This window comes from Sorex araneus, chromosome 3 (assembly GCF_027595985.1).
Source record: "Sorex araneus isolate mSorAra2 chromosome 3, mSorAra2.pri, whole genome shotgun sequence".
NCBI lineage: Eukaryota > Metazoa > Chordata > Mammalia > Eulipotyphla > Soricidae > Sorex > Sorex araneus.
Window position 1 is genome coordinate 27,197,923 of NC_073304.1, and position 4,368 is coordinate 27,202,290.

Sequence of the window (4,368 nt, forward strand, 5' to 3'; positions counted from 1 at the left end):
CAATATATTCCTTGAACATACTGTTAAGTTCTTCCTTGTGTTTGGGATTAGCACATGTCATTTCTTCTATTTAGGAAGCTTTCACTTCCTAGTCTCTCCCATAACTCTTTTTCATTTTCCAAGATTCACTTCAACTATACTCATTTAGAATATTCATTTAGACTATACTCATTTAGATCAATTGTCCTGATCGCCTTATCCAAGAGTTTCCACCTTTCTTCCACCTCTATTTTCTGTCTTTACTTTCTTTAGTATAGCACCTATCACAATTTCTCATTATTCTTGTCTTTATATAGTATTCATTTATTGACTGGTTACCTCCTAAATTCTATTAAAAAAAAAAAAAAAACAGTAACTAGTTTGTCCTGTTCCCTACAACATCTCACCTAGCACAGGGCCTGTCAAAGTACTGTGATTCAAAGGAATTTAAGTCTCCAAGAGTCATTTTCAGGGGACAGAGAGATATTAAGTTAGGTGAGGGGTTTGCCTTGCACTTGCCTAACACAGATTTTATTCCCAGAACCACAGAGTCCCCTGAGCCCCATCAGGAGTGATCCCAAAGCACAGTCAGGAGTGAGTCCTGAGTACTGTCGAGTTATGAGCTCAAAGGATTTCCACATAAGCTTTCTTATAAGTACCTAGTAGATACTGAACAAATATTGGTATCATAAGTGACATTACAAATAATACTTTTAAATTATTTTTTCTTTAGTTTTGGGAACACATCTGTGGTGTTGGGGGCTACACATGATGATATTCGGAAGACTATGTGGTATTGGGACCCCCCTTTCCCCGTATGCAAAGCAAACACTCTAGCCCCTTGAGTCCTCAGCTTAACATCAGAATATTTGACTCTATTCCTGACTTTTCTTCGGAGCAGAAAATTCTTCGAATTTTCTTTTCTTAATTACAGCTGTGTATATCTTCACATGGATATTAAATACCTCAAACCTAACAAATGTTCAAAATGCAAATCATCATACCCCCACCAAACCTGTTCTTCTATACTATCCACTTCAATTATTGCCTCATCTTCCTCCCACTCACTTGAAAATTCAAGGTCTTTTAATTATCTCTTTCATCCTCCATACTTAAACACCACTGATTCTAATTCCATCTGGATGGCCTTATTTAGGTCTTTCAATACTTTCACACTACTAAAACATGCTTCCAATTGGTCACGCTGCCCTTCAAATTCCCTTTCCCAATCCATTATTTCCACAGCCACAACAGTTAATCTTTCCAAAACGAAAAGGCTTATGTCACTTTCCTTACTCAATGCCTTAGAATAGTTTAATTCTATAACGCAGAATTTCTAGTACCACTGTCACTGTCATCCTGTTGCTCATCGATGTGCTCGAGCGGGCACCAGTAACGTCTCCATTGTGAGACTTGCTGTTACTGTTTTGGGCATATCAAATAGACATGGAAAGCTTTCCAGGCTCTGCCAGGCGGGATACTCTCCGTAGCTTGCTGGGCTCTCCGAGAGGGACGGAGGAATCGAACCCTGGTCGGCCGCATGCAAGGCAAACACCCTATTCACTGGGCTATCACTCCAGCCCTAGGATTTCTAGTATTCTACTTTTGTCCTCTGTAACAGCATCTGCTGTTTTTGTTTCTAACAAACCCTTAAGCTCTAGCGCACCCTGGACCACTCTAAATAAATGAACACACTGATCTCAGTGCAAATCTGCATTGCATAGTTCTTAAGAGCCTCAATTCAGTTCTGATGTGGTGGAATTCCTTAATCTGCAACTCCCAATTTACAAGTCCTGTGCTCCGAGAAAAATCTCTATTCCTTTCCAGTTCCAACAAACCTGTCCTTCCTCTGTTCAGCAATTGGTGTTGTCTACATGCATATTTTCCTCACTTGTTGTGGTTCCTTGAATGTGCTGGTCCTTCCCCCTATTAATATAGCACATTCCTTTGTACAAACTAATCATTTAAGAAATATTTGCTGAATAAATTGGCACAACATAGAGAAAAAGCTAGTCTATATCTATAAGGAGAAATATGATCTTTATCTATATAGAGAAAAAGCTGGTCCATCTGCAGAGATGTAAAACTTTAAAAAAAATAAATAAAATCTGCCAGCAAGTTTTGTTCATTTTCCTCTGTCCCCGTTAGGGCAACACCAAAGGTGCTGGCTCAAAGGGCTGTAGCGTTAGATCCCCAACACCACATGGTGGTGTCCCCTCCACACCCCAACACTTAGAAGCCCTCTCGTCCCTTCGGATGTGGTTAAAGAAAACAAAGCACAGAAGCACTAAAAAGAATCCTCACTGACAACGAACACCCCTACCTGCATTTAAAACTACTTCTCTAGGCTACGATTGCTGCCTAGGTCAGTGCGAAGAAGTACACAAACGCTTAAGTCCCAAATGAAATAAGGTTGAGCTTTCAAACGGTACTTAAATTAGCCGTTCGGAGCCTCGGGGGCAGGTGGGAGAAAACTTCCTACAAACTACGGGAGCCTTCTCGGGGGCGGAAGCTCCGAGGTCGGGGTGGGTGGGAGAGCAGCCCCCGGGGCGGCGCGGAGAGCCGCGGGGGGCAGGAGGCGCAGCCCGCAGCTCTCCCGCCCGGGGCGCGGCCGGGACGCGGCGGCAGGGACCAGCGAGGGCGGTGGCTCGCAGTGTCGCGGCGGGCAGCGGCCTGAGACCGCGGCGCCCGCCGGCTCCGGCTTTGTCCGGACGGTGGGCTTCCGGACCCTCTGCCCCCGGAACCGAGCCGAGGGGTTGCAGCCCGGGCCGCCCAGGTCCACGCAGGCCAGGGCCCACGGCGCGGGGCGTCAGCGCGGCCGCTCCCAGGCCCTCCAGCCCCTGGAGAGGTGCCCAGAGCGCGGAGGTGGGGGCGGGGGTCTCCCGGTCCTCCCCGGGGGCGGCCTGGACCCCAGCCCCGGGCCGCGGGCGCCGACCCCCTGCCCCGCTCACGGTCCCCGCCGCCCGCTGGTGGGTGTGGCCCGGGGCGGCCCCAGCTCACCCACCTCCGCGTCCCCGGCAGCCCAGCGTCTCCGACCGTCGCCCCGAATTCCGTCCACACACGGCGTCTTCCGGCTCCCACCGGAAGCGGCGCGCGCGGGACCGGAAGTCTGGTCGCCGTCCCCGCCCCCCGCGCGCCGCGGGACGCCCCCGGGGAGCTGCTCGCCCTCCAGCTTCGGTCTCTTGCTCCCTGGGACCTCCGGGGCTCGGCGCTCAGCCAAGGCCGAAAATCAGGGGGCGTGAGTCCTAGCCCTGACGTCACGGCCTTCCTGCGGCACCCTGGGCTGGTTTTCAGATCGGCGGAGGTCAGTGCTGCTTGCTGAGTAGAGGCGATGGCCCAAGGACTAGTGGCAAGTTCTCCGGAAAGACAATCTAGACGCTTTGACAGCCCCCTCCCGAGGGAGAAGTTAGGTGCATAATGGGACGGGGTAAGGAGCGAGACTCGCGTCGCATGTTTTTTTTTTTTTTTTTTTGGGAGGAGGGGGATGAAGTTCCCGATAGTGTGATGTCAAGCACTCTCGGTTGTCCTGTTGTCCTGCCTGGAATGTCTGTGGGTTCTACTTAGAATAACTTCTTTTTTTTTTTCTTTTTTGCTTTTTGGGTCACACCTGGCAATGCACAGGGGTTCCTCCTGGCTCTGCACTCAGGAACTACCCCTGGGGTGTTCGGGGGACCATATGGGTTGCTGGGAATCGAACCCCGGGTTGGCCGCGTACAAGGCAAACACCCTACCCGCTGTGCTATCGCTCCAGCCCCTAGAATAACTTCTTGGCCTTGTAAAAGACTCGTTTTGAATGCAGAAGACACTCAGCTAAGATTGTAGCAGACCACGTGGCAGGGCAGGAATTAAAGGCATCTGCATGATTGGGGGGGGAGAGGATTAGTTTGGGTACTGTAATGGTGATTTAATAAGGGGATCTAGGAAACAAATGGGCAACACTTCTCAGGAGAGAATGGCACTTTATGTAACAGTATCTTTCCAGGTTCTGAAGAGATATTTTTAGGTAAAGATTCCCAGCTCAAGTACTAGGTGGGAAATAAAGAGGCCAACTTGGAAGTTAGTAACACACAGACCTGAGATGAAGCCCTGTATGGATAAAAAATGGAACACAAAACATACGTGAAACAAGAAGAAATGGCCTCGAAAGTCAACGGGATGGCAGGTTATTGACATAGTTTGAATCTACTTTCTACTAATGTTGCAAACAAAAGTACAGCATTGTCGGACCGGAGCGATAATGCAGCAGGTCGGGCACTTGCCTTGCACCCGGTGAACCCGATATTCCATGCGGTCTCTCAAGCAACCCCTAAGCACTGGAGGGTTTGGCCCCCAAACAAACAAAACACCAGCATTAAACAGGTGACTATAAAGCAGCATAACACTCAGAAA

At 49.2% G+C, this 4,368-nt stretch overlaps 1 protein-coding gene across 6 annotated transcripts in view; it reads right to left on the reverse strand.

Annotated features, from left to right (window-relative positions):
* Positions 1-3,076, reverse strand: part of ZNF410 (zinc finger protein 410) — a 41,007-nt gene extending 37,931 nt beyond the window's left edge. For 5 of the 6 annotated variants that reach the window (XR_008629118.1, XM_055130058.1, XM_004612288.2 and 2 more), the window contains exon 1: positions 2,984-3,076. The gene's annotated coding sequence lies outside the window, so the exon portion shown is untranslated. The remainder of the gene's footprint in view (positions 1-2,983) is intronic. The other variant, XM_055130056.1, reaches the window with a different exon arrangement.
* Positions 3,077-4,368: the final 1,292 nt, after the last annotated feature.